The 23,645-nt window shown below is 39.6% G+C and overlaps 1 protein-coding gene and 1 long non-coding RNA gene across 17 annotated transcripts in view; one reads left to right on the forward strand and one right to left on the reverse strand.

The window, feature by feature from the left end:
• Window positions 1-7,323, reverse strand: part of PRRC2C (proline rich coiled-coil 2C) — a 98,000-nt gene extending 90,677 nt beyond the window's left edge. For 9 of the 16 annotated variants that reach the window (XM_059079342.2, XM_059079386.2, XM_059079438.2 and 6 more), the window contains exon 1: window positions 7,081-7,323. The gene's annotated coding sequence lies outside the window, so the exon portion shown is untranslated. The remainder of the gene's footprint in view (window positions 1-7,080) is intronic. The other 7 variants (XM_059079449.2, XM_059079375.2, XM_059079349.2 and 4 more) reach the window with 2 other exon arrangements.
• The window catches only part of LOC131765786 (uncharacterized), a 307,154-nt gene continuing 290,702 nt past the window's right edge, over window positions 7,194-23,645 (forward strand). Inside the window, exons 1-2 of the long non-coding RNA XR_010840245.1 lie at window positions 7,194-7,536; window positions 13,216-13,350. This is a non-coding gene — a long non-coding RNA (uncharacterized lncRNA). The remainder of the gene's footprint in view (window positions 7,537-13,215; window positions 13,351-23,645) is intronic.

Consider the following 23,645-nt stretch of genomic DNA (forward strand, 5'->3'; position numbering starts at 1 on the left):
TTAAGATCTACAAAGTTTAAACCTAACATTAAAAAAAAGTTACTTAAAAATACAGGCCAAGGGACTTCCCTGGTGGCACAGTGGTTAAGAATCCACCTGCCGGGCTTCCCTGGTGGTGCAGTGGTTGAGGGTCCGCCTGCCGATGCAGGGGACACGGGTTCGTGCCCCGGTCTGGGAAGATCCCACATGTTGTGGAGCGGCTGGCTCTGTGAGCCATGGCCGCTGAGCCTGTGCCTCGGGAGCCTGTGCTCCGCAACGGGAGAGGCCGCAACGGTGAGAGGCCCGCGTACTGCAAAAAATATAAAAATAAAATAAAATCCACCTGCCAATGCAGGGGACATGGGTTTGATCCCTGGTCCGGGAAGATCCCACATTCTGCAGAGCAACTACGCCCGTGTGCCACAACTACTGAGCCTGCGCTCTAGAGCCAATGAGCCACAGCTACTGAGCCTTCGTGCCACAACTACTTTAGTCCACACGCCTAGAGCCTGTGCTCCGCAATGGGAAGCCACCGCACTGTGAAGCCCTTGCACCACAACAAAGAGTAGCTCCCACTTGCCACAACTAGAGAAAGCCCGCACGCAGCATAGAAGACCCAACACAGCCAAAAAATAAGCTCAAACATCAAAATAAATAACGTTAAAAATATATACATATACAGGCCAAGCAACAATAGTCATATTGTCAAAAATGTAAATTGTAATTGCAACTGAAAAAGTATAAAGTGGGTTTTTTTGAAGATTAAAATGTTAAGTATAGTTTTACTCATATATTCTCTTTCCTCTATAAAAGCTGATAATCTACATATGATATTTTAATAAACATTATTTGTTTCCAAATTACTAGAAACACTTAATAAGTTACAATGCCCATCTTTAAAATACACTGAATAAACTGGAATTCTGTACTTGCTGTTGGGCAACTACTTAACCCATTTTCATAATAAGTTCTAAGCTTTCTGTTCCTAGTGACCATTTCTCCAGTCTCCCAAATGTTTTGATCTTGTTCTAAACATATCTTTAATATGTCTCCTTAAGGAGCCTTTCAGAGCACTGGCCTCCACAGGGCTTTTGTGCAAATAGAAAAACACACCCTCTGGGAAGATACAGGTGCTCATCTTGGTGAGAGGGCTGACGTCTTGGGAGGGAGAAGAGAAGTGGAGGCACAATTTCCGCTGGAGGCCTAGCCAGGGCACAGGACTCTGAAAGCAGATCAAGGGCTAGATTTCAGTCCTTGTTGCCTCCTTCAGCCAGGCATCTTTGTGCAGTGCACAAATGGTACAACCATATACAGCAGCCCTGCACTTTCAGATTATTCATTAGGAAAGAAGGAGGAAGAAAGATCGATTAACTTCCCTAGACACCCATTCTCTAACTACATATGCACCATGAGAAGATCTTCCAATCTCATTGAGAACCTATCCTCTCTTTACCTTCAACTTTCTACTTTTCATGCGTCCCTTTTGTTTTAAATGTGGTTAAGACTCATGTGATATCAAAGAATATTAAACTCAAAAAGTATAAGAAACACATTTAATGTGATCTTTGTAACAATCCTCTAAGATAGGGGAAACAGGTATTATCCTTATTTTCTAGATGAATACAGTGTATCCACAACTTGAAGCCAAGTCACTTGCCCCCAAGTGACAAAAGGATTAACCCCAGGTTTTCAAACTCCTAGTCCACAGCTCATGTTGAGTATTCAACACACCTAAAAATCAAGAGGTCTCACTACTTATTCCTCCCTGCTTATAACCTTTCAGCCTCATTACTTGACTTAAATTCTCTTAGGGTCACCAAGGATCACTCAAGCCAAATCCAAGAGCCATTTCTCACATATTTTTCTGAACTCTGCTACATTTGGCTGCCACAATCCTATTTTAGAGATTTTCCTTTTCCACCCTGATTTCTGTAGTGACTTCTTTCTTAAGTTATTCATTCTTGTTCTCCTTCTCTTGCCATAGATTGTCTTGGACATCCTGTTACATTTCTCTGTCTAAATAAACCCACTCCACTTTGCAGTTCATCCTGGAAATGGTTGTCCCAAGTATGTAGTTAAGGGTCTAATTTATATCTCTACTCCTGTAATGCTGCCATTTCCTGTTTGATGAATCTATTCTATTTTTAGGCTTTCATCACTTCTGGCCTTCATTAAGTCCAACTGCTGCCTGATCCTATGCAGTATTCATTTCTTATAGCAGTTATGTCCCAAAGGGTGTGATACAAATGAGTACTGATGGTATATTAGATGATTTTAAGTAGCCCATAGAGGAATATTTAAAATTACATGTTTACTTTAACACATGTTGGGGGGAAAAAACTCTTACACCAAATAATCACATAAATTTTTCTTTTAAACTCACTTAATTAAAAGATAGTAAGCTGAATTAAAGAAAAATATTGACAGATGGTTTGAAGATAAAGCAAAAATTGTGAATGACTAAAGTTTGAGAAACACTGGCCACTGGGAAATCCATGTAGTATAGAAGTTAAGCACTCAGGCTCTGGGTCAATAATTCGAATCTCACCTACTAGCTAAAAACGTTGAACAAATTACTACATCTCTTTAAATCCAGTTTTCTAGTTGTGTAATGGGAATAAAATAATCTACATTCTAGGCTTATTGTATGGATTGAAAGAGATAATCCTCAAAGTGTTCTTAGCTCAGTGCCTGGAATGGTAAGTGCTCACTAAATATTAATAATTACAATTATTCTTAGTCCCTCCTGGCCATCATGCCTTTACTTGTAACCAACTGGGCACTCGACCTATACTATGGACAATTTTCCATATATGTATTTTCTGCCGCAAATTTCCATTACCTGTCTGTATATCTTTATTTTTATATTCTGGTATGAATCCAAAGATCACATAACTTTTAATATTAATCCTTAAGAGTGTGAATATCTTGGCAATACGAACCAAAAGCCATTTTCCTCTCATGTACTGTGCCTTACAAAATTAAAAGAATCTGTAATGTTTGTTGAATAAATCTAAAAATTAGTAAGGATAATCTGATGCAAAACAATCTCACAATGTACAGAACATAAACACAAACTATTTGAAAGCATCTGATACTATTCTAACCAGGTAAATAAAGGGGGAAAAATAACTGGGGTATTCTTTTGCTCCACTAAGACATTTGTCAGTTGAACCTTAGTTGTGGGTCTAATCTTTCTGTTTCCTAATCTCATTTATTCAATAACATATAATAAACTCTAGATACAAGCCAACCACTGTACAAGTGATAAGACACGGAAACAGTGTAGTAAAGTAAAACAGACTAATATCAGAACGCAGACAAGTAAGCAGAAAACTACTATATAATGTTATGTAAAAAATACCTAGTATTGGGGCTTCCCTGGTGGTGCAGTGGTTTAGAATATGCCTGCCAATGCAGGGGACACGGGTTCAAGCCCTGGTCTGGGAGGATCCCACATGCCGCAGAGCAACTAAGCCGCCTGTGTGCCACAAGCACTGAGCCTGTGCTCTAGAGCCCGCGAGCCACAACTACTGAGCCCGCATGCCACAACTACTGAAGCCCGCATGCCTAGAGCCCATGCTCCACAACAAGAGAAGCCACCGCAATGAGAAGCCTGTGCATCGCGACGAAGAGTAGCCCCCGCTCACCGCAACTAGAGAAAGCCCATGCGCAGCAACGAAAACCCAACGTAGCCAAAAATAAATAAATTAAAAAAAAAAAAACCCAACAGTGTTTTTTTAATACTAGATGTGCTTCAGAAATGCTGATTATGTCCTGCTCTTCTTTAATGTAGAGCACCTAGCAGCACCACACATGGGTGAGTATATTACATTGACAGTAATAATTCCATTGCTATCTTGTGTTCAACTCTAGGTATAGGCTAACCCCATAAAAGTTTTTGTCAACTAGACAACTGTTGAAACTCAGTAATAGCCCTTGTTCTGATCTGCCAGAAAATATGTGCACACAAAGGCCCCAAAATGTGACAGGCATTCTGTCAATCCAGAGAAAAATAATGACTAGAAATATAACTGGCAAAAAGGTCAGACTATATTTAGCCTTTGGGGAAGGGGGGAGGACAAACATACAATAAAAAATTTACTGAAATCACCCTCTCTAGAGAACACTTTTACCCCAAAAGATGTCCTGACTGATGCATCAACGACATTACTGAGAATTTTTAAATGTTATGACTCAAAACTAACTTATTAATTCTCAAGACTTCTAAGCAACAGTTAACACAGACTGAGACAAGCTTTCATTGTGTCAGGCTATTCATAAGATGACAAGGCTCGCTTTACTGAAAGTATATTAGTCATAACTCAGGCAGACACAACTTTTGGATCTCCTTCATGGTAAGAATAGGGTTCTAAACCAGTTTGTGTCAACATTTTATGAATGATCAATTCGTGCCTTACACAAATATGGCATAAATAGCATCTGAAAAACGAGTTCCTCAACTGAATTACAAACTGAAGTGGTGTTTGGGGGCTGGAGGAAGAAGGAAACCACTTGGAGGGAGAGGAGGACATAATATAATCTTCAAAGACATTTTACCATAAGGATGGTGGGGTGGGGTAGTGGTAGAGGGACTTGAATGAGGCAGAACTTCTGTATTTTCAGCTATGCCCAATATACTGATCCCAGGGGTACTGACTCTAGAACATTAAGAAATCTTTAAGAAACAAAACCCTATATATAAGTGTAAAAAAAAAAAGAAAAAAAAATTTAAGTCTAAAAAAGCCTTAAAAAAAAAAAAAGGAAAACTATTTCTTACGTTCTCCATTCTGAGAATATACAGGTTACCCACTGCTTGGAAGAAGAGTATTTTTTTCTACCAGTATTCTGTCATTCTCCCTCCACTATTAGTTGACCTTTTACTATGTACTGAGCACAGTAATAAGCTCCTTACATACATTATCTGTGATAAACCTACAGCAAGCCTTTGAAGGAGTTACTGCTATTATCATCTCCATTTTACAGATGAGGAAATATTTTATCAATAACATAGGCCAGGGCTTCCCTGGTGGCGCAGTGGTTGAGAGTCCGCCTGCCGATGCAGGGGACACGGGTTCGTGCCCCGGTCCCGGAAGATCCCACGTGCCGCGGAGCGGCTAGGCCAGTGAGCCAAGGCCGGTGAGCCTGCGCGTCCGGAGCCTGTGCTCCGCAACGGGAGAGGCCACAGCAGTGAGAGGCCCGCGTACCGCAAAAAAATAAAAAAAATTTTTTTTAAATTAAAATATATATATAGGTCAGATATCAAAATTTAAAAATTATCTGTCATACCATAGCATTTGAGTTTTACCCGACTGGCTTTTCTATCCCCAGAGTAGCTACTCTGTATTTTTTACACCTTGGAACACTTTAACCTTCACATGCAACAATGTTTCTTATACTGAGTCAAGGAAAACAAAAACTAGGTTAATAATGCTGTATCTTATTTAGTTCCTATAGTTTGCAAAATTAAAAGAAACAGGGAGGCAGTTTGACAGCTTAGAGCATCCCCTTTGCGTTTAGACAACCTGGGTTTGAATCTATACAGCACCATCAATAGCTGCCGTGTGACCTTGGTCAAACTACTTTAATTTCTCATATTTTATTTCCTCATCTGTAAAATGGGGATGATGCTAGTACCTCCCTCAAAGGCTTGCTGTAGGATTAACAAAGAGAATGTCTGTAAAGAGCTTATTTATGTGCTCAGTACATGGTAAAAGGTCAACTAGTGGAGGGAAAACAGACACATACAGAAGTTCACTAGACCGAAACACAAAAGTAAAAGTAAAAGGCCTATATTCTGAAAATTCCATTATGGAAAAGGAGAGAATTAGTCGTTGACTACATGTTAGAAACTCAAATTCAACCTATTCCTTTTTTTTAGGGGATCAATGCATTTGAAGTGGACCAGAAAAGATGCTGCAGTGCATTTGTGACACACACCTAAAAATGGCTCCAGTCTGAGCAGCATCTTAATTACCAACAGAGGAGGTTAATTTACTTCTAACAAATGCTGGAGTTGGGCTTAGTGGGCGTTTAAGTATCACCCTATCATTTTTATTTGCGGGAATAAGCTATCAAGCATTTAATCAAGAATCCCGATTCTTCTGGGGGCATTCCAAATGAAAATCTTACAGCACAGCCGCCTACTGTACAATTCCAAGTGCCCTGGCGAGGTATGAATCTATGGACATAGGCTGAAGATCGGTCACTGCGGAAATCCGGCTAGCCTTAGAAGCCAGCAAACATCAGACACGTCGGAAACCTCAAAAGAATCTCGGATCAAGTCAAAACACATACACATCCCTTTAAAGGAATTAGACACATTCCTCTCAAGGGAAGGAAGGATTTATCAGTGTTCCTATTGGCCCCCTATGCCCTTTTCTTCAAGCCCTAAAGTGGGGCCTCTACCGTCACACCAACACTTATGCTATCTCAAAGAGAGAAAGCTGCAGAGTGAGATTCACCAAGCAGGTTAGGGGATGGAGAGGCCTAGGGTGAGAAAAGACTATCCGAACCCTCCTCTGGAGTTGGGGCAGCACGTCCCTAGCGGAAGTAGGACTGGTCCTCATTCCCCCAAGAGCCTCTCACCGAGCCCGGCCTTTAACCCGGTCTCTCCCGCACACTACTCATTGCAAATTTCACCCTCACTAAACATGAAGAAGAGCTAGGCATTAAAGAGCCTAGATGAGCCCCTGAGTTGTTTGGGGGAACACATGGCCACACTAGGAAAAGAGACCGCGCACCTACCTATCCCACGGGAAGGAAACTCCCTTCCCTTACCCGGCAACGCGCGTAATCCCCCTACAGGGCCTGAGTGGGAGGAGGCCGACGGGTCCGGAACTCCCGCTGCAGACCACATGGGGCGGGTCTGACTCCGGTTTTTCCCGCTCCCCAAGCAGGAGGCCGAGGCTCCCCCAGAAACAGAGATGATGGTAGCCAAAGAGAAAAACAGGATGCCCGGACCCAAGGCCCTCTCCACGCGGCCCCCTCGTCTCTGGGCGCCAGGGTCGGGGTGCGCTCCCACGCCCCGGGCCGTCCCACACCAGCCCTCCCGGATAGGGCCCGCTTTGATCGCAGCTCCTACGCCCTCGCTTTCCTTACCGGCCAGGATGAGTGTCAAGCTGAGTGTGTCTGCGCGCTTCGAGGGGCTCCGCAGAGCTCTGATAGGGGGAAGGGGAAGGGGAAACTAGGGGTAGGGGGCAGCTGGAAGGACCCCGGGCCCCAGAGAGCCGAAGCAGCGGATGGACAAACCGCCAAGGCACTTTCGCTCCTTCTCGAGAGGGAAATAGCAAGCGAGAAAAAGAAGCAAGATGGCGGCTAGCCAGCCCCTACGTACGACGTCATGCGGCGGCGTACGTAAGGCAAATCCCCGCAAGACCGCCCCCCGGCGCGGAGACTGCCGGATCACGTGAGGTCTCCGTGGCGACCTAACCCTGACGGAAGGCAATGGCGCCGCTTGCTGGATCGAGGGAATTCCTGCGATCAGAGCTCAAGATGGCAGGGTGAAGATTTCGCCTGATATCTCTCCAGGAACTCTTAAAGAGACCTCAATTACAGGTTGTTATGACTCAGGGAAGTGAGCACTGTTGTAGATGCTGGATAGTTGTGTGAATTGGTTAAAACACCACTTTGGCAGTGTGTATCAAAATTAAACTATGCATAATCTTTAACCTTGGTATTTGGCAGTATCTCGGTATTTTCTAGAAATGTACATACACAATATTCAGTATTCATAATACCAAAACCTGTTTGTTAATGAAGATACAGAGATAAATGCATTATGTTACATCCATATTATGGAATATTTGGAAGCCATTAACTTCAGAATAATGTTTAAGGACAAGGGAAATGCTTAAGCCATAATACGCTTATGCCATAAATATGCTCTAAAAACACACGTATATGCATAGTCATAGAAAAAAAGACTTTAAAATGTACTCTGAAATGTTTATAATGGTAAACACTTTAACAATAGTTTTCTTAGAGCCATCAGATTTTTAAAAATATTTTATGCATGGCTTTCTGTAATTTCCAGATTTTACAAATTTTTGTGAGTGATAAAATTGTTATGAGAAACAAATGATAAATGTATGTATACATATATAGTGCCTACATGTGTGTATATAGTGTGCATGCTTATGTAAATATATATAGGATTGTGTTTAAGATACAAAAAGGATTACATATTTTTTAGGCTTTAAAATAAGACTCAGGTATGAATGAACAGTTCTGCTAATTAATTACTATGTAGTATGGATAAGTTAACATCTCTTAAATTCAGTTTTCTCATTTTGTAAAGTGGAGATAATAACACCTACTTCTCAAGTTTGTGTTATTGACTCACCAAATATTTATTGAGCACCTACTATACGTGTTAGGTACAGGGATACAAAGGTAAAGAAATGTTAAGATCTTGGTCCTAATGAAACAGTGTAGTGATGCAGATCACATAGTAGATTTGGTTATGTGCAGTGAAGGAAACAGGATATTAAGGTAAAGAATAACTGGGAAAAAAAGGGAGAGAAAAGAAGGTAAGGAAGGAAGGAAGGACTGAGGGAAGAAAGGAAGGGAAACAGGAAGGAAGAGAAGAATAACCAGGAAGACAGGCACTCCAGATTTACTTTATGTGGTCAGTGAGTACCTTTCTGAGAAGGTGCCATTTAAGCTGGGACCTAAATGATAACAGTAGGGACCTATTCAGCAATGCATAGAGTAGGTGGAAAAGTGCTCGGGACCAAATGAACTGCAATTACAAGTGCCCTGATTTGGGAAAGAGCTTGGAATGTTCTAGGAACTAGGAGGAGTATGTCTGGAGCTTAGTTGAGAGAGAGTGGCACAAAATGAAACTAAAAGGAGAGACAAGGGCTAGGCTTAGAGGGGCCTTGGAGGCCAGGGCAAGGAGTTCAGAATGTCTTCCAGGTACAGTGAAAAGTCATTGGAAGATTTTAAGAAGGGGAGTCACATGGTTTGATTTTCCATTTTAAGGAGCTCACCGTTACTGCTGAGTGAAGAGTGTGAAGAATGGATTAAAGGGAGGTGAGAATAGAAGCAAGGAGCCCCACTAGGCAGTAATGAAGTAATTACAGTAGTGAAGAATGATACTAGCTTGGAGTAGGGTAGAGGCTGTGGGATGGAGAGAAGTAGACAGGTTTGGTATATATTTTTAGAGCTAGAATATACTTGCTTGTGGGAGATGATCACTTCTAAGTGAGGGGAAGGTGTGAAGAAGAGAGAAGAATCAATGATGACATAGATTTAGGGACTTTCCTGGCAATCCAGTGGTCAAGACTGCACTTCCACTGCAGGGGGTGCAGGTTCAATCCCTGGTCAGGGAACTAAGATCCTGCATGCTGCACAACACAATGCGGCCAAAAATTTTTTTAAAAAACCAAAACAATGACATAGGTTTATGGCTTGAACAATTGGGTGGATGACAGTGACATTTATAGAGACCATGGGGATGGGAGAGGGAAGGAAAGCAGTTTGGTTGGTGGAGCAATAAAAATTAAATATTAAAAAGAAAAAATTGAGAACAATTAGATTTTAGGTATGTTAAATTTGAGATGTTCACATAGTGTCCAACTGTAGGTAAAGTATGCAGTTGACATGGATGTCTTGGGCCCAGAGGGGAGGCTGAGGTTGGAGATAGAGATTTGGGCTTCATAGACATGTTTCATATGTACTTCACGTATTTCAAGCAGTGGGAAGAGATAACTCAGAGAGAGAGATTAGAGAAACAAGAATAAAGGGCCAGACCTAAAGAACAACAACATTTAGAGGTTAGGTGGAGGTGGAGGATTAAGCAAAGAACACTGAGCAGATGCCAGAGAACTGGAAAACCCAAGAGGATGATGTCACAGAAGCCAAGAGAGGAGAATATTGTAAGAAAGTATGAGCAATTGACTATGTTAAATGCTGCTGAGAGGTCAAGTCTTATGAAGAAGGAGCCAGAAGTGTCCATTGTATTTGGCAACATGGAGGTTACTGGTATCTTTTACAAGAATTTTTGGTGGAGCAGTGAGGTCAGAAAGCCATATGGTAGTGAGCTAAAAATGAGACAGATGTTGAGAAAGTGGAGACTATAGATAAATCATTCTTTCCAGAACTTGAACTCTGTCATGACAGAGGAAGAAAGTAGTGGCTGGAGGGATGTGGAGTAAAGAGAGACATTTTAAAACATTGGAGACAGTAGATCATGTTTGCATGATAATAGGAATAATCCAGAAGAGGGAAGAGGTGGCAATTATGTAGTAGAGAGAGGGAAACTAAAAGAGAGAAATCCATGAGAAAATGTGAAGAGGTGAGTCCAGAGCACTGATGGAGAATATGGTTGCAGCTCTAGGGACAATTGATGATTTGATGGTGGGAACATAAGGGAAGTCCCACTGATGGCTTCTATTTTCTCAGTGAAGTAGGGAGCAAAGTAATCTGATGAGAGGGCTTGGTATGTACGAGTTTGAGGAGAAGGAGATTCAAAATTTATCTCAGAGAGTGAACAAAGTAAACCTAGTGTGAGGAACAGAGTAGGATTCACGTGATCTGCTGAGAGCGTTTTTTGAAGTTGTGATTATGGATCTAAAATACGACATCAGTTTATTCATATGATTTCTCTAGCAACGTTAGTTCTTTGGTACAGCTACAGAAAAGATAGAAAGATTCACCCACGCTGAGTTTTACCAGGCAAGTGTAACATAGGGAGGCAAGGATATCTGTAAGTGAGGGACTGTAATGATAATACTGTGTTTAAACATATGGCGGATGTGTAGTAGATGGTAACTTGTGTCCACTTTATAAATTGTTTATAGTATATTTTATATCCAAAAGTTACCTACCACCTCTCCTGATCTGAGCTGTCTTCTATACCATTGTGGTCATGAAATTGTCACTGTAGCAATGTTGGAATAAATAAAATAATAAAGAGAGGTGAATCACAGACACTCAACCCCCACCCCAGTGATAATCAATGATCTTTTGAAATGGAAAAGCTTGGCTGATATAGGCCTTTTTGCCAGCAAAAGGCCTGCTGACTGTCCCCAGGCAGACAGGGAAGCATAACTTTGGTGAATTTTCCAAAATACTCTAGAGTATTTATCTAGAGTATTTTAGAACAGAAATATCTTTCGTTAGCAATGTAGAACAGCTCTGGCCATCAGATGAACTTACCTTAACTGAGGTCACAAGACTGGTGTATACAACCAGAATAGTTATTGATTTCCAAGAGCTGGAATTTATATACCTGAATACTTAAGATTGCAAAGCCAGTGCATTTTCTATGTAGACAAACCTACTCAGGAAACCAAAGGCATTAACAGAACGTTGCTTGATGAGCACAGATTCAGAACAAGTGGAGTTTTGTGTACAGACTCTTCTTGATTCATCTAACTCCATGACAGGACTGTTTTGTCCCAGAGATAGAAATACTCAGTTTCCAATGGTTGCAACTTTCTACATTGATCTCCAATATAGTAGGGGCATCCTGCTGCACTCTTGTTTTGGGCTCCTTCTCTCCTGACAGCATTTGGATGGTCACTGACCCTAAAGTGACCCTGTATGCTTTGTTCTCTGTTTCCATGGCTACCCAAACCTCTTAACAATAGTCTTCATTAAAAGTCAAGTTACAATCAAGTCAGGCCAGTTTGTGTTTTAAAGGTGACTTTGCCTACTTCTGCTTATATGCATTGTATATAATCTTAAAGTTTAGCTTTCAGGAAGCTGTCGTATTATCCTTATTTCCAATATCTTGGGGAAAATCTCACTGCAAGCGCTAGATATTGGTACAGTGTCCAAAGCCAAATAATACTCTTTAAAATTTTTATTTTGTTTTGGATTATTTGCATCTCTCCTAACACCCTTATAGTGTAGATAAATTTGTCATAACAAAAATGTTTTCATAACAGTTTGAATGAAAACTTGCATTTAATTTCCAGTTCTGCTTTTTAAACATTAATTTTAGGTTAACATCAAATTGCCAATTGATATATGAAATAGGGCAACCTAGTTTCTTACTGAAAACAAATTGATTCTCCAAACATTATGACCTACTTTGTTTGTGATTGCCCAGCCTTATTTGCTAGCGGTTTTATTGTTTCTACCCTTCTCATTGGGATTGATTCTATAAACCCATAGGTACTGAACATTTATGGGGTATGAGGTGAAAAACAAAAGAATCAGTGAAGGTATCATGCTTCATTAGTAATAGTGTTTCTTAAATATTTATGTGCACATGACAATTTTGGTTTCCTTTCACCAATGGTCCAGCAAATCTTAATTAGTAAAATTGTGAAATAGTATGAGCCTGATATAATGAAAACCATAATACCCAAATACTGTATGAAAATGTAATCTCATTATATAAACCTCAACAGATATTATAATTTTGCTAATAAAGAAAACATATTGCCAGTGCTTTGAAAAATTACCTTTTGCCAACTTGTAAGACGTTATATACTAAATATATTACTATATATGTTATATAAAAATATTATATGTAAAGGATAAAGATTTTCATTATTTATCAGACTATTATTAATTTGCTCAGCAAACCCTTTTTATAATGGAATAAAAGGTACATTTTTTGGCTAAAAATGTTCATTTATCACAAGTCACATGTCAAAGAAATTTGAATTAACTGGAGTCTACTGTCCACCCAAAATTTCCCCAGAATTTTCTTAGCTAAGAGGAGAAACTAAGTTCTTGGAGCAGTGGATTTAAATCAAGAGGGTATAATGTCATTAATGAACAGAGACTATCACGGAGAAGAAAGGAGGGGAAGAGGAAGGAAGGAGAGGAAAGAGACTTACTTGTTCAGTTTTGCCTTAGGCTGGAAATTATGAAGTCAGGTAGTGAGTAATGATAAAGGGCACGGATCCAGAGACCAATAGGAAAGGGAGTGGGTCTAGGGAATGCAGAGTAGAAAAGATTACAAAGGAATCTAGGCAGGTGGTAATTGAAGATACAGAAAAGGTGATTTCTTAACGTTTTAGGGCAGATAATAGAAAATTGATATATTGCTGATGGATATAAATATAGTACTCAATTATTACCTCTAAAGTTATAACTTTGGCTGCTGCCTGTAGCATTTCTCAAAGTATAAGTCACTTTTAATTTTTTTGCTGCCCAACCAATTGTATATAAAATGTAAAAATGAAACCACCAATTCAAATCATTTATTGCTATATAGTAATTAAGAGAAGTAAGGTTGTAGTACATTTCCCTTTTTTTAAAATTTATATATAGTGTCCATCAACAGATGAATGGATAAAGAAGATGTGGCACATATATACAATGGAATATCACTCAGCCATAAAAAGGAACGAAACTGAGTTACTTGTGGTGAGATGGATGGACCTAGAGACTGTCATACAGAGTGAGGTAAGTCAGAAAGAGAAAAACAAATACAGTATGCTAACACATATATATGGAATCTAAAAAACAACAACAACAACAAAAGAAAATGGTCAGAAGAACCTAGGGGCAAGATGGGAATAAAGATGCAAACCTCCTAGAGCATGGACTTGAGGATATGGGGAGGGGGAAGGGTAAGCTGGGACAAAGTGAGAGAGTGGCATGGACATATATACACTACCAAACGTAAAATAGATAGCTAGTGGGAAGCAGCCGCATAGCACAGGGAGATTAGCTAGGTGGTTTGTGACCACCTAGAGGGGTGGGATAGGGAGGGTGGGAGGGAGGGAGATGTAAGAGGGAAGAGATATGGGGACATATGTATATGTATAACTGATTCACTTTGTTATAAAGCAGAAACTGACATACCATTGTAAAGCAATTATACTCTAATAAAGATGTTAAAAAATATATATATATATGTGTATATATATGTGTGTATATATATATATATATATATATATGCTTTCTCAGATTCTTTTCCATTATAGATCATTACAAGATATAGAATATAGTTCCCCATGCAATACGTAGGACCTTGTTGTTTATCTATGTTGTTTATAGATGTTTATCTATGTTGTTATAGATGTTTATCTATGTTGTTTATCTATTTTGAATAACTTTCAGGCTTCTATTGGAAAAGAGAATTTCATGTGTTACAGAGTATCGGTAGTTCACACCCAGTTCAGATTTTATTTCTTTGTATTCTCCATTTTTATTTCTGCTGGGGTTAATTAAACAGTTATTTCAGAAATATTTCTTTGAGTTGCTGAGAGTATCAGTGAGATAATTGCTTCAAATGGGAATTAATAGTAAGCACAATACTCGAGGGATTGGACCATTGTTAACTTTATAGGACACTGTCTTGATAGGAAGAAAAGAAAAGAGGAATAGTGATTGAAAGAGAATTGAGAAAAAGCTTCTCAAAGTATTTAACAGACTGGGTAAATTGCAGTTAAATGAAACTCTTCATTTCAATATTCATTATTACCTGTATGAGATTTTTAATTGGAAAGTGTTAATGATAATAATGATTAATAAAATAGTACCACCTATTAGGCTACATGTTACCAGGCCACCTGCCCAACCTTGGAAAATGGTAGGATGATGAATCATCTCAGTTTGCATGAGACTGTCATGGTGTTAGTACTGAAGGTCCCATGATCCAAAAAACTTCTCAGTCCAGGGCAAAGTGGGGTAGTTGGTCACCCTATGCTGGCTGCAATGAAGTGGAGCCATTGATCTTAGTTCTAAAGTTCTTCCACATTAAAATCTCCTTTTGATCTCTACAATCTGCCTGAGAAGATGCCCTTTCTGGAGACCACTAACAGGAAGGGAGCCTTTTCTGATACCAGAGAAGGTTCTTTTAATCTTGAGGGGTTAGCCAGGCTGCAGCAAACCAAGAAGTTAGGCCTTAGGAGCCCCTGGCAGCGACTGAACACATCAGTTCTGTGGTTCTCACTTGACTGTTAGTGCTGCATTAACTTCTTCTACACTGTTATAGCTGCAAATTATCACATGCTTGCTGGGGGCCAGCACGGTTCTGGGTTCTTTACACATATCATTTTACGTGGCAAATTGCAATGCAGATTATAAAACTGGGCTCAAAAAGGATAAGGGGCTTGCTTTAAGCTCACAGTGCTAATCGGTGCTAGAGTTGGTGTTTTGAACTTAGGTCTAACTTCAAGCAAAACTGATGCAGTCTGGAAGGTTCTTTGCATACTTTCTCTGACCCTTCACCCAAGGACTGTATCTCTTCATCACTTGCTCTGTGACCTTCAGGTACAGTGACTGATGCTGTTAACTAGATCAGGCTCTTTTCTTGCTGGTAGAGCGTTATGCTGCATGACCATTGCTGGTGAAATTTCCCTCAACTCAATGACAGAAGGTGATTTAAAGTGATTCTTTAAAAAGCACAGAAAGAATAAGCATGAACAAATACTACCCATTGTTAAAAGATTAACACCAAAAGCAAGAAATACAGTTACTTAAAATCATTAAGTAATAAATCATCAGTAATTTGGTCTGATACAATTAAAAACACTAAAGTAACTAGATTACTGATTTAGAGAGTGAAATCCCCAGTCATTCTCCTTAAAATTCAAATTGAATCAACAATTCAGCAATGCATTAATTATACAACTTTATCGATGTTATGAAATGAGGAGGTAGTGAGAAAGGATTTACGCTTACGTGGTGCCATGCAAATATAAGTTTGCTTAACATTTTGAGCTTTATCTAAGGTCAAAGAATGAAAGAAAATTTGGGCTCAAGATTTTTATTATTACATTTTGTTCAGCACCCAAATTTGCAAAAGGTAAGTTTTTTCCAGGAACAGTGGAAGAAAAAAACAATGAGCAACAGCCTGTTGCCTGTTCTCTAGCAGTGTGACTTCTGGGCTGGCCAGCCAGCCCATGGTACTAGTTGAGGGTTTAAGGGCTTATTAGGATGAAGTGCATTGTTAACAAATCATAACTAACTATTGTTGCCTTATATTAGAAGAAAGTTTCCTTAAATCAGCCTAGAGTGGACTTCCCTGGTGGTCCAGTAGTTAAGACTCCACACTTCCACTGCACAGGGCGTGGGTTCGATCCTTGGTCAGGGAAGTTCTGCATGCCGTGAGGTGTGGCCCCCACCCCCAAAAAAATCAGCCTAGAGGGAATTTTGCTTTAAAGAATTGGCATCAATCTTGCTAATAAGTATTGCATAGAACTTTATTAGGTCACAGAGATGACCTAATGTCAGGGGAAGAATTTACCTTTTTTTTTTTTTTTTTTTTTTTTTTGTGGTACGCGGGCCTCTCACTGTTGTGGCCTCTCCCGTTGCGGAGCACAGGCTCCAGACGCGCAGGCTCAGCGGCCATGGCTCACGGGCCCAGCCGCTCCGCGGCATGTGGGATCTTCCCGGACCAGGGCACGAACCCGTGTCCCCTGCATCGGCAGGCGGACTCTCAACCACTGCGCCACCAGGGAAGCCCGAATTTACCTTTTTTGAAGTGGATCGCAGAAAATAAATGGAATGGGAATTCTTAATACATTACTCAAACTGTGTATTTGCTATTTGTAAATGTCATATATATCATAAATCTGTATTATTTGCTTTAATTTTAATATGGGACATTTAACTTTATATATGTTATACTTAACTTTTATTTCTTTTTTCCTTCAACAAATAAGACAGTCTAAACTCCTGCTCTCAGGGAGTGTATAATCAAGTGGGATGAGAAAGGGATGAGGTTAAAAAAATTACAAGCAATTATAACTAATGGTGATAAATGCTCTGATGAGGGAATTAAAAGATACCATGTGAGCCAAAAGAATGGGCACCTAAACCAGATATGCAGAGAGGGCTGGTCAGGGAAGATGGATCCTAACACTTTATAGGAATTAGCTACATATATGGGGTGTATGTTAAGAGTGAGTGTGTGTCTGTGATGGGGGAGGTAATTGCAGTATTTGGTGGGCCAGTGTTTGGGGAAAGAGAGGCACTTGGCTTGCATATAGAGAAGGGTGAAGAATGGTGCAGGCAGAGGAAGCATCATGTGGAAAGACACCCCTAAACCCAAGGGAACATGGCATGTTTGAGGATTTTAAAGTATCTTGGGCGACTTCCCTGGCGGTCCAGTGGTTAAGACTTCACCTTCCAGTGCAGGGGGTGTGGGTTTGATCCTTGGTGGGGGAGCTAAGATCCCACATGCCTTGTGGCCTAAAAACCAAAACATAAAACAGAAGTAATATTGTAACAGATTCAATAAAGACTTTAAATATGGTCCACATCAAAAAAATCTTAAAAAAATAAAGTATCTTGGTAGCTCTGTTGCTTAAAGGGAAAGAGAAGTAGAAATAAAAAACAAAACTGCAGAGGTGATCAGAGACCAGACTGCAAAGAGCCTTCTAAACTGAGTCTGGATTCTACCCCAGGGGCAAGAGGAGCCTTTGGATGAATTTACACTGGAATATTATGTAGTCTAGGTAAAATTGGTGAATTTTCTTGGCATGGCACATGAAATACAGCGTAATGTATATTATTCCTTAGTCATTTGTAGTCAAATGAAACTATTACCACAATCAAGGTAACATTTTCATCACTGATCTTATTATTTTTTAAATTACAAAAGCTGCATGTGCAAGCTAGTTGGAGATTATATATATATATGCGCAATAAGAAAATGGAAACAGAGATTCTCTCCACCCTCCCTTGGGGTAATCTTTTAAAATTTGAATCTCAACAAGTTTCTTCCTTGTCTTAAATTCCTTCAATTGCTTCAGTTGCCTCTGTATAAAGATAAAAATCTTTACCTGAAGGCTTGCTGTGGTCCCCCACCTGCCTTTCCAGCTTTCTCTGGCAGAGCTCTCTACTTTCTAGCCAGCAGGACTGGATCTTAAACCAAGTTATGTGATGCTTTGCCCCTCTTGCCTTAGGGCCTTTGCCCTGTGTTGTCCTTCTCCCTCTACTGCCCTTTTCTCTCTGTTTTACCCCTGCTTTTGTATATTCTTAAATATGAATGAATATTTTAAATAACTGCTAATTAATGATTATTGAGTGGTTATTTTGTCAGGTTCTGTGCTTTACATATATTGTATCTCTTTTTGGTTTTTAAAAAATATTTATTTATTTATTTATTTTTGGCTGCATTGGTTTTGGCTGCATTGGGTCTTCGTTGCTGCGCGCGGGCTTTCTTTAGCTGTGGTGAGCGGGGGCTACTCTTCGTTGCGGTGCACGGGCTTCTCATTGCGGTGGCTTCTCTTCTTGTGGAGCACGGGCTCTAGGCACGTGGGCTTCAGTAGTTGTGGCTCTCAGGCTCTAGAGCACAGGCTCAGTAGTTGTGGTGCACAGGCTTAGCTGCTCCGTGGCATGTGGCATCTTCCCGGATCAGGGATCGAACCCGTGTTCCCCGTGTTGGCAGGCAGATTCTTAACCACTGTGCCACCAGGGAAGCCCGTATACGTTGTATCTCTTAACCCTCACAAAACCTGTAACTGGTGTTATTGTCATTATTTTGCAAATAAGGAACTGTAATTTTCCCCAAATTGTGCAGCTAGGAAGTGGAGTTCCTGGGTTTACATGGATTCAGCTACTTCCTGAATCCTTAGACCAAAATAAGTTCCTGGTTACAGGCTCCTGTATAACATCCTTATAGTTCTAGTTCTAGTTCTCCCTTATAATCCTTGTTGCATTTACTGTTAAATGTCTGCCTTTCCAATTAAACTAGAAATTGTATGAAGACAGAGACCCTGTATGATCTGCATCTATGCCAGGACCTAGTGTATAGTAAATGCTTATTACATACTTCTGGAGTGGATGTTGAATGGATAGTAATCTCCATTGCACGGTGCATAGTAGTTTTGGGGCAATAGCTTGAATTCTGGAGTCAGAAAGAAGAGAAATTCAGATACAAACTCTGCCAGTATATAACCTTGAGATGGTATTTAACTTCTTTATGCCTCAATTTCTTCACCTATAACATAGAGATAATAATACTTTTCCCCCCATAGAATGCTCTGAGGAATGAATAAGATGATATCAAAAAGCTCCCAGCACAGGATGTGACACATTCTTTTGTCTTATCAACTTTGAATGTAAAATATTCAAGGACGTGTATCAAGCCTTGTAATTATTTTGTATCTTCTACTGTGCATGGCATATATAAAGTCTCTAGTAGATAACCAATAAGTAGTTACATTGAATGCCAGGAGTTATTTCTGTGAGGCTAGGGTTTATGATTTCAGTCTTGTTTACCTTACCAGTCAAGGGGTAAAAATAAAGCAGTTTTCTTATCACTGTTTCTTGGCTAAGTGGGATTGTTGCTGGCTGCTCAGGGTGGAATGGGGGTGAGATTACACATATCAGAATTGAGTCAGTATCTATCTAGGCCAGACTATGCAAGATGCAAGACACTTAGAAGGTACATAAACCAGTAGATCTTGGGTGTGGTTAGAACTCATGGATTTCCTAATTTCCACAATCTTGACTTATTCATTCATTCATTTATCAAACATTTATATAAAATAACTATAGAGTGCTGTTCTAGGTATTCTGGGCAGTGATTCTCACACACTCTTGGTACTGGCCACAGAAAAAGCACCTGAGGAATTGTTAAGATCATAAATTCTTGGGTATCACACTCTGTGATTTGTGGTAAAGGGCTGCAAGGTCCTGGGGACTCATGTTTTTAAAAAATTCTTTACGTGATTCTGATGGACTCTTGTAAGAAAGCAAATATACTGAAGGCACTGTTCCTATTCACAAAGATGATTGGGAGAGGAGCATAGCTAATAAGGAAAACTTAGTCAAGCCACATCAGTTTTTGTTGTTGGTTTGATTTTGGCTCTAGGTAATATAAATTTATTTGTCCATATCATCCCTCCTGCAAAATACAGCCTAAGGCTTCACAGACAGGCCAAGTGCTATTTTTTTTTTTTTCATGTTACTGTTGGGAGTAAAAGTGTGCTGGTAGACAAATATGTGGACTGATAGAATGTGTTTATATATAAGCTGGTGTGTAATTAGAAGCATACATGATAATATAAAGTCTACTTAGGTCTAGTGAATTCTAGGTCAGGAAAAGATGAAATAGAATTGTCTGGTATCCTTATCAGACAATTGTCTGATATCCTTACCAAGTAGGCTGTCTATCCTGAAGAATTAGTGTAAAAATAAAGTGTTGGTAAGTACCTTTCTATCAATGCCCAGAAAATGCCCCCATTATCACTCACCCTGTGGACAGTCTTCTGGCTTCCCTGAAATTTGGGGATGGGGGTGAAGTAGAGGTGCTGGATGTCTCCATCCACACAAACACAAATTCAGCATGAACCCTGAATATGAATGTATAGGTTTGGGACAGCAGAAAAAGTGCTGAGTGCAGAGCAAAAGCATGTATAAGAAAAACGTTTTCTCCTATTCAGTTCCAGGATGTAGAAAAATACATATCCATTGCATTTTACATAATCAGGAATTTAATAGTTGCTATGTTGCAAAAGTTTGGTTCCAGCATTAAATCCAGTCAGCGAATATTATTGAGCATCTACTGTGTATGAGGGGGTCTTTCTAAACATTCCAACAGAAGTAAAACTCTGGTACTTTACTTTGACTCTAAGTTTACTCAGAGCCAGATGTTTTTACAAGCTATCTCAACATTCCTGTTATTAGTGTCTGCTTTTAGTATGGAGGGTAATGTGACCTATTACCCAATTACCATTTATATATTTTTTGTGAGTTTTTACATTTCCAGGTGTGAGCTTTTTGAGGGTGTTTTTGTACTATCTCTATGAGGCAGATAGTTGAGTCGTAGAACAGACTATTAACACGGGACTTTCCAAGTGAGTAAGTAAGCACCTCATCCAAGGTCATGGATATAGGCTCTGACAAGCACCCTAATTTAGCTTTAAATTTATCTTTTGGTCAAAATTTTCTACCTCAGGGTAGAAAATTTCTACCCTGGTGGCGCAGTGGTTGAGAGTCCGCCTTCTGATGTGGCGGACGCGGGTTAGTGCCCCGGGCTCCGAGGATCCCACATGCCGCGGAGCGGCTGGGCCCGTGAACCATGGCCGCTGAGCCTGCGTGTCCGGAGCCTGTGCTCCGCAACGGGAGAGGCCACAACAGTGAGAGGCCCGCGTACTGCAAAAAAAAAAAAAAAAATTTCTACCTCAACCTAAAATACTTTTTCCCTGAAAAAAAAGTGTGATTAAATATATTAAACTGATTTTGAATTAAAATATCAGGAAGAAACATAACTAAAAATAACAGGATATGATTAGTGGTTTTGGTTCATAGACTATTTTTATCTTCTTCTGGAATCTGAGTATCCAGATTTGTATTTGCAGAGCAATACAAGAAAAAATGAGATTGCAATCTTTAGTTTTGAAGTTCTCTTCTTTTGAATTCTTAGCCTTATTGAAGACTTGAGATCTTGATCCATTCATGAATACTCTCATAGAACTAAATTTCTCCTGGACTAGATGTTAGCCTGTTTAAGGCTATGATAATGTTACTGTGGTTATGTTGCTTAAAAATACTCATCTCCTAGAGATACATATAGAAATATATATAGGTAAAATGATACAGTGTCTCAGTTCTGCTTTAAAAATAGTCTAGCCAACAAAACAAAGCAAAAAGAAAAAACAAATGGAGGAACTGCATATGTAATAAGAATGGCAGAATGTCAATAATTGTTTAAGGTGGTTAAGGATACATTGTATTCTCTTTTCATTAATTTTTTAAAATTTCCACAATAAAATTTTTTTAAAAGTTTTTCTCAGTGACACATTCTACATCATATTCTTACTTCTCCCTGTTTTAGAAATCTTTCTGTTGACAAACCTTCTTCCAAAACCATAGCTAGAATATAAGCACCATGAAAATGACCCTTCCCTTGCTTTGTTCATGAATACAAATTTAGCACCATTTACTGAATAACTTATGCTTGGTGCAGTTGCTGCTGAAGCAAGGGGGTTCAAAAGGAGCACATGATCTGGTTACTGAGAGCAAGTCACATTTCTGATCTTCAGTTTCCTTATTGGAAAATGAGCAAACTAAACTGGATGATCTCAATAATCCCCTTCCAGTTCTAAGTGTCTTTGAATCTAGCTTCTTGGGAATAATGACCATAATGATCTTTTGGTTGAGACAGTGTAAAACAATTGGACTTTATATACATCTGCATATAATAACAGGTGATTTGGCACCAAATGCCTGTTCCTTCATCTGATAATAGGATACCCTTCATAGCACTCCTTTCCTAGCCAATCACCCGTTATTTTCTCTGCTGGTGCTCATTTCTTTCCAAGGATAATCTGGGTTTTCCAGCCAAATCATTGCATTCAAGAACCTACCCTACAGTTTTTATGTTAGGTGAATCAATCGAATTAGCTGGCAATAATGTTTATTTATAGTGGAAGATGACCTAGTTGTTGTCAGATAATTTATGCTCTAGCTTCGAAAATTCATGACATTCTAAAATATATTAGGGGCTTCCCTGGTGGTCCACTGGGTAAGGCTCCATGCTCCTAATGCAGGGGGCCTGGGTTTGATCCCTAGTTGGGGAACTAGATCCCACCAGCATGCCACAACTAAGAGTCCACATGTCTGCACGCTGCAACTAAATGATCTCGCATGCCTCAACAAAGATCCCACATGCTACAACTAAGACGCAGAGCAGCCAAAATAAAGAAAAAAAAATCATATTAAAACTTTACAATTTAATTTAGCCTAGTTTTTTTCCCCCTCCCCCCCCCACCCATGGGAGTTAACACATTCTCAAACTTAACATGGTTATTTTCCTTAGCGCCAAAGAGTAAGATCAGGACCACACTAACAGTGCAATTTTACATACTATAAAAAGAACAAATACCAGGGTATCCTGAAGAAATGAATTCAAAGTAACTGTGGTTGTTTAGCAGAAGCATAAGCAAAATGTGTTTACAGAGTTGAATGTTGCTGTGGAGACTTCAGAACTATATATATATATTATATAAATATATATATAATATATATTTGTCACAACAGAAAAAGATAAAACAACTCCCACAATCTTTTCTTTGAGGCTTTCTTCACTAAATCTTAATTGTTATGTCTTTGGATTCTTTGGATTCTGTTGGTATTAGTAATTACATATAAGAAATAATTTTTAAATACTGTCCAAATAGTATTTTACTCAGGGAGGCTTAGAGATATATTTTGCAGCCAACATGACTAATTGTGTGTCCTTTTGCAGTCTTTTCCTGGGAACTGGTAGTACAGAATGCAACTGTACGCCTTAGTTAACATTTTTATTTGCAGGGAGGTGGGGCTGGGCTGGCAGGAACAAACTTAGATTATTCTTCTGTTTTACAAGTGAAAGAAAAGTCCTTTTTTTTTTTCCAGATCCTTCATGTATTCTTCCTCTCTCCCTTCTTTCCACAAATGTTTATGAAATTCTTTCTATGTGCCAACTTTTAGGGATTTAAAGAAGTGAAGATGGGGTTGTGATAGAGAAGAGGTTCTGACATTCCAATCATCAAGAAAGTCATGGGACTTCCCTGGCGGTCCAGTGGTTAAGACTCTGTCCTTCCACTGCAGGGGGCACAGGTTTGATCCCTGGTTGGGGAACTAAGATACCGCATGCCCCTGCAGCATGGCCAAAACAAAAACAAAAACAAAAAACGTCATGATTCGTAGATTGTAGGACAGAGCTATACACAACTGCCTTTCCAATCCATGGCTCATAGCTCTGATTCTCTCCCCAGCTCTGGAATTGCATTTCCAATTTTTAATTGGATTTTTTT

This window comes from Kogia breviceps, chromosome 1 (assembly GCF_026419965.1).
Source record: "Kogia breviceps isolate mKogBre1 chromosome 1, mKogBre1 haplotype 1, whole genome shotgun sequence".
NCBI lineage: Eukaryota > Metazoa > Chordata > Mammalia > Artiodactyla > Physeteridae > Kogia > Kogia breviceps.